We start from the raw sequence: 7,472 nt of genomic DNA on the forward strand, positions 1-7,472 counted from the left end.
TTTAAAAAGGCATCTGAAATGATGATGGAAACAGCAAGAGCTCACTTGCCTTCTTCTCCTCTCCACTATGGGCGGAGCTAGGGGGCGAAAAGATCTTTGAAAAATTATATTGTGTATATATATGGTTAATTTTTTTCTAAAGTATATATATATGAGACGTTGAATGCCCCTCTTGGTTAAGATCCTGCACCATTATTCTCTTTTTCTAACATGATTAATCAATTGGCCACCTTTTCCTCTTTCAGAATCGACAGATAATTATAGTTAACTGCTCTTGAAATAGCATTAGCCCTTCAAACTAAAAGAACTTGATTAAACATTCTGTAATACTTAACTATGCCAAAACCTCCCACCACCTACTACAAATCCTCGAGGAAAACAAAAATTAAACAACAAAACTAGCTCCTTGTCACAAAACAAAACCAAAAAGAAGAAGATGGAAGGACTGATTCTCATACCACAAATTGATGAAAGCCCTATAGCTAAAGTTAATCAAAAAGGGGGTTCATTAACTGTGATTTATAGTTCATCTATTATTTCAGAAACTGCCATTCCAATTCTGGTGACACAACTGAGATTGCTGATAAGTGATAGCGCCATCTTGAGCTCATGCGTAACTGCTGCCACACTAACTCCAATGTTGCCTGCCATGGCACTGACCAAATGATGAGGATTTGCCATTGTGGCAGGCTGTGGAGGATGATACAAGCCTTGAAATTGCATATGGGATGATTCTGCGGCATTGAAAGAACCATGACCAGTGTGGAACGGCAGATAGGCAACATGAGGCGATTGTAATGTCCAGGCATGTTTTAGTATGAACCTGAGTCCAAACTAGGATGTTGTCTTTGATTCATCCACATTTCAGGTTTCAAGGAGCAAATCAATTCCCAATTATTTTCAGTCCCCAAACCAAGAACATTCCTAATAATTCGCAACTTGTAAACAATATTAACCTACAGATCAAAACAGCGATTGACGCATCTGACCCCAAATACTACGAGTCTACGATAACAAAAGTAGGAAGATGTTCGGATCTACATTTTCGTTCACATTTCTTGCACGTCTGCATCAGATTAAATTACAAGCAGCGACATTGTCTTTAGATTTCAGAAGATTGACAACTCACACCAACTCACAACTTTGAACTCGAGGAAATTCATCAGTGTAGGCCAAGGTCTATGACTCAAGCCAGCAGCTGCATTTCAATCCGTTCTTGCTGAAGTGGGGCTCCGTCCATTTCTCTATCAATCAGTATTTTTAAAGCAAAAAAAAGCAACACGAGAAGCAGAGTACACACAAAATGGACCAAAAATACATAATACCTAACATATATGAAGTTAGTACCTAAAATATCAAAGCGCAATTCAAATTACTAATTTCAGCATGCAGTACACTACAACAACAATATTAACCCAACAGCTCAAATTGGACGTAATAGCAACTTCAGAAGCAATATTGATATTCCATCTTCAATTAATCAAGAAGGAGAAAAAGGAAGTATAAAAAAAAAAGCAAAAGTAGCATAAGATGATGCGTTACAAATGGTAGAGAATTTGCATACTCAGAGTAGAAAAGAAGTCATTGTTTGAAGAACAAAAGAAGAGAAACAGAAGAAGTACAAGAAGATGAGTTAAAACTGCTCAAGAAGATAAAGAATGCTCAAGTGTACGTGGAGAGAAGTCCTAGTTGCGCAAGTAGAAAACTCCTTTCCCTTCTCTCCTTTTTGTCACCTATTTTCTTTCAAGTTTTGAAGTGGAGATGCGAAGATTTGATCACTTCGTGTTGGGACTACTTTGCGCATCACGATCTACAGCAGGTGTCACACACACCAAAATGATCACTACAATCATGTGAGGTTATATGCCCTCACTTCGCATTGTATTGACACTTTAAGCGACAGGGCAATGGTTTCTCGATAGTGTGGTTACTGTGTTGTATACAACTTATGACATGAAAGAAAAGCTGATTCTCGATAGTTAAAGTGAAAGGAATAAAGATACTCACCTGCGGATTAGGAACATAAAAATTAGTATCCTTGTACTTCAACCGGGATGAGTCTTCAACCCCTGTTGTACTGCCAATTACACCAGAAGTGTTAACGGCATAGCTAGTCAGACTAGTAAAAGTCCCTAAACCTGAAGTACTTCCTGTTGGGACAGGCTTGAATTGCTGGATTCCATACTTAAGCCCATTTGTGCTAAGATGAGAGCTAACTCCAGGCATCAGCAAGTAATTGCTTCCATATAGGGATGCGGATAGGTTGGGTTACTAGAATAGCCAGGCATACTCATTGGCATAAGATTAGCAAAATGGGAAACATGAACTTGGGGGTGCATCTGTGAAACATGTTGTGGCTGTTGTACATGCTGCAGCATTGGAATTGACGATGCAGAAATGCTACTCGTGGCATGTGAACAAAGGGCCTGCAGATGCAAAACATAACATGTAGGTCACAGAAAACATTAGAATAGAAATGGAGTTACAATCTTAAATGTGATAAAACCCAAGTTTAAAGAAATTGCAGGTATATATCCCTATCTGTGCAAACAAGTACAATCATAACTATAAGTGTTGCGGGGAGGGTCATCATGATTGCTTAAAAGGATCATACGTCTGCTTACATCCTATCCAGTAATACAAAGGGCAGAAGAAGTAAAAAGGAGCACGAACTCACTGGCAATCTAGGTAAATCAGGAGCATGTTCTGTTTTGACTTGGAGAGAGTATAAGACGCGCTGTTATCTGGAACTTACCCAACAATTGAGTAATTTTCCAAATCCAGAGCAGTTGAAGACTCTTCTTCTCTGTCATTTGATCATCTAAAGTTCCAAAAGATCCAGGAGATCTAGACCCTGAATTTCGAACACAATAGCTAGCTTTATCCAACTGCTCGCTCCCACCAGGTTCAGCACTCAAAGGCCTCAGTAACCAAAACTGACAAGCTGGCACTGTAATAAAATCATTTCAAGTATAGTCAAATTTACTGTTTGGAAAAAAAGAAAAAACGAAAGAAGCAGCTATATATTTACATTTCGCCATTTAAACACAACTACAAATGTTGAACAGAGAAGCATCGAAGTACTAGGAAATTCTATTACCAGTAAAGATACTTCATTGCCTTCTCCTTTTTTTCTTTGCCCCTTCAGACAGCTGAGAATACAACAAACATTCAAAGGTTTGGAAGGGGTAAAAATACGGGGGGGGGGGGGGGGGGGGTGGTTGTGGCATATGAAATAACCTGAAAGGAAAATGATGTATATAGAATATAAAACCAAAAAAAGGAAAAAATAGGGAGAAAGTGATATCCCTTCTACACGGATTTCATCTACCAACAACAAAGACGCAATTTTATAGACTTTCAAAGGCTGGTGGGATATTATTTCCGTTAACTTAGAGACTCAAACACTTATCCAAAGGACTACCAATAATACCACAGAATTCTATGCTCAGAAGTCACATTGCTGTCAAACAAGCTGTGCCTTACACTAACACATGTACAATTGTATATCAAATCCTGAACAGTAAAGGAGTAACTGTAGAATTCTATATTCGAGCACCTTGTGATACATTGAGTTTTAACTTTTTAAGCCAAAGGATCTCCACTTCCTTAGCTCTTTTCTCAGTAAGTACTATTACCTTTTAAGTCATGGCGTCGAGTATTAATATGACCACTTAATACTATCTAAATAGATAGGAGGATTCAACTGAATAGTAAGCCATTATATTGCATTCTAACTGAAACACTAACGAAATAAATTCATCTTCTCTTATTCTTTTTTTCTGGGGTTGGGAGATCTGCGGAACTGAAAGTTCCTCACGGCATAAAAATAATTCCACGAGTGAACAAATTTAGCATGAGAAAGTGTCTGACTCGTATGCCTCTCCAACATACTGTAAGAAATAGGAGACAACAAACCTTGGTGGTTCAGTGTGTGATACTTCGCCCAAATCCTTCGAAGATATTAAATCAGCATTAAAAACTGACAAAGCTCAGCCGACACCGGTCAGTGTCCAAAAATACAGCTTCTGAAGGTGTTCCAATAGCTCCAGGAAGATTGACAATTGAGTTCTGGTTCATCTTTGGCTTCCACTGAACAGCTATCTGGACAATAAATTGCAGTTTGCACATAAGTGAATCTAGATTTTCCTTATTTCGAGTAGACACCCGTTGGAACAGCACATTGTTCACAAATCGAGACATTTGGACCATTTGGTCATATTCGTTATTTGTTAATACTGCAATAAATACTGTCAAAATGCAACTTACAAATCGTATTCCAGATACGATTTCTTCAACAACAGACGCCAAAGTACAATATTGTATTCACTTCTTATACCACCTGTGAACGCCAGCTGCAAATACATAGAGACATCAATATACAGTAGCTTCCAATTTCAAACTAATCTATCACTAAATCTAAACAACTGCTTCAGTTTCAGTAATATTTACAACACAAGCAGCAAATAGGAGCTGTCATATCATCCCATGTTCATTAAGCTGATCACATTTAGCTATCAAAATATTTACATTAAATTGATCACATCAAAATATAAGCTGCCATATCATCCCATGTACATCAATATATTTACATTAAGCTGATCACATAAAAAATGCGCTGCCATATCATCCAATGTACACTGCAAGGTTGTGGCAGTCAGGGGTGTGGTGGATTACATTGTCGGGGTGGATTTGCTGGTTCCTCGGGCTAAGATGCACGACGTTTGTAAACTAGCCTTCTCTCTCTCTCTCTCTCTCTGTTCCTCAGAAGGGAAGTGGTTCCTCGGGTCATCATTCACAGATCCAACCGTCGTAACATACGAGGCCGATTCTTAAGACACTGCAGTGGGGGTATTATCAAAGATGAAAGATCGCTCAGGACGTGCAAGGAGACGTGTGTGTCATCGTCATCAACCATTTCACAGTACCATTCCCATCTCTTAATCATTGGAAGCACTAATACCCTAAACAAAGTAAAAGGGCAGCCCAGTGCACGAAGCATCCCGCGTTCATGGAGGGTCTGGGGAATGGCAGCACCCGAAGGGGTGTGATGTAGGCAGCCTACCCTGATGCTTGCATCAGGAGGCTGATTCCACGACACTATCACATAATTGAAAATTCTACGAAAAGCAAGGACTTAGTGTCAAACTATGATAAACTAGCTAGTCATGTAAGTCATTTATTTTAATTTCACTGCCACCAGTTCTACCATTTCTTTCAATATACAAAAGCAACTGCGATAACTGTACTGAGCATTTGAAACAGTAAACTGGAACCTAGGGAAGAGAAGCATATGATTAGCAACAATATAGAAATGCATCTAGGAACCAAAAATGAAAAGCAGAAAATGAACAGGAAACAGAAGAAAAGGTAGAAGAATACTATGAATCATGCTCATAACTCAAAGCAAGAGATAATATCAACAGATTGGTTAATGAATTGCCTAAAATCAAATGTTTTTGGAGGGGAATCTGGGGAGGGCTATTTCACTCCTACGGATTTTTTCTCAAACGAAAACGCATCACGAAGCCTCAGAAGGAATTTTATCTTTACTATAAAACAATCAAAATGAGCCGGCATTACAAATCGCATTTAACTATTTATAACTCTCATTTCGACATTGCGACTCACAGTAGCGCATTTGGTCACTGTACCTTATAATCCCTTTAGCGATTGCGACTTTTAAGAGCCAGTTTGGATTAGCTGATTGCTAAGGTGCTAAAAAGCAATTTTAAGTGATCTCATTTTATTTTGATTGCGACTTATAAATGTTCCTGGAATTTACAAATCTTTTTAAACACATTTATAAGTTACAAATACACATGCGATTCTAGGTCATCGCACTTGTCACATTAGGAGAAATTTTACTTTGTGTGTCATATGCCATGTCTTACTTGTGTGAGGCTGTTATTTAATGACATCTGTAATGTGTGGTCCCAGCTGTTCAACTTTTTCTCCTTCAATGTCGTTTCTTGAGTTCTTTCCTTTCTCCTTTGTTTTAATCTTTTCTTATTTCTTAACACTTCAACTTCCTCCTAACAGACCTATTCGATGGGTGTGCGACTCTAAGCTTTAGATTCAATGAACTGCTTGTGTTCTTTTTAAAATTGGGACACTGTGAGTCTCTCTCACTCACTCTTTAAAGTTTTGAGAAACCTTAACCCAGATAAATCTCCATGATATTCAAGAGTGAGAAAGAGATTACTAAAGAAGAAGATATTTGCTGAGAAAAAATCTGATTTTTTACTTTAGCTTTTCGTAAAATTGAAATCAACAAAATATTGCTCCGTAGCTACTCTGCCAATCTTAATTGAAATTTTTTACAGAAGTATTATTTTATGCCTTTTTATCATTTCATATAGAAAAAAAGGACAGAAGAACTCGGACAAAAAAAGAGAGGGAGAAAGGAAAAAAACTAAAATTATAGAGGTTGTATCTGCTTTTATTGGGTTTCATGAACAGTCTTAATTATATGTCAATGTTCTTTTTTTGGTAACAAATGTGAATATTACCATTACAACAAGAAAAATATTTTTTTCAACCTATGAGCCTCTAGTGTCTGAAACAAATACAGACACCAGATCTCCAAAATATATCAGTATTATCTATTTACATATTCTCTGAAACAACACTTTGCATATCCTATCTCTTCTTCCCCTATACACTATCTCCACTCTGTCTAGTATCTCTTTCCTAATTTGATCATTTACAAGATCTATGCTCACATTTACTTTCCTGAATATTTTTCAATTCCTTGCTTGCCAGGTATAATACAATATGGCACCCCATATACAGCAGCTACTATTTCCTTCTGAACTTGGCTCCATCTTCTTCTTTGGATCCATTTGATCGCCTTACTAGCTTCATTATTATGAATTTTGATATCCAACCAGCTACTCAATTTTTCTCTGAGCCCTGCTATCCATTTGCATTGTCCAAAGAGGTGAGTCTGAGTCTCAACCTGATTCTGATCACATAAGCAACATTTGTGATCTTCTACTTTTAACTGCATTCTCTGCATTCTCTCTTTGGTTAGCAATTTGTTTTGACATGCCAACCATACTATAAATCTCTGTTTAGGAAGTATTATTTTACTCCATATTAGCTTTACTTCCCTTGTCTTAGATAGAGCCCCCAACATATGCTGATAGCTCTTAGACATAGAGTATTCTCCTTTTTTTTGACAGCATGTATTTATCTCCTTGATACCATCCTTCCATTTGAAGCTTAAGAGAGTTCAAATTCTTCCAATACCAGCAACAGTCTACTGGTGGTTGGTGTTCCCATATATTTTCCTTATTCATTATGTATATACTGTTAACCCATTTGACCCATAGTGTGTCTTTTTTCCTAGCTAATTGCCATAACGGTTTACCTACTGCAACAATGTTCCATTTACATCAGCTTTTGATGTTTAAATATCCATTCTATTTAGGAATACAGACCCTATCCCAAGCTACTAGGTTAACCTT

General features: G+C 37.6%; 1 long non-coding RNA gene across 4 annotated transcripts; it reads right to left on the reverse strand.

The window, feature by feature from the left end:
- On the reverse strand, positions 287–5,764 carry LOC109232269. Of its 4 annotated transcripts, none has more exons than XR_002068930.1 (6): positions 5,655–5,764; positions 4,270–4,355; positions 3,919–4,104; positions 3,101–3,152; positions 2,678–2,950; positions 287–2,426 (listed from the first exon to the last, which is right to left on the reverse strand). It is a non-coding gene; the product is annotated as an uncharacterized LOC109232269 (long non-coding RNA). The 4 variants fall into 4 exon arrangements; XR_002068931.1 differs by having other exon boundaries at positions 5,383–5,764; XR_002068929.1 differs by having other exon boundaries at positions 4,678–5,764.

The sequence above is a fragment of the Nicotiana attenuata genome, chromosome 9 (assembly GCF_001879085.1).
Source record: "Nicotiana attenuata strain UT chromosome 9, NIATTr2, whole genome shotgun sequence".
Lineage (NCBI taxonomy): Eukaryota > Viridiplantae > Streptophyta > Magnoliopsida > Solanales > Solanaceae > Nicotiana > Nicotiana attenuata.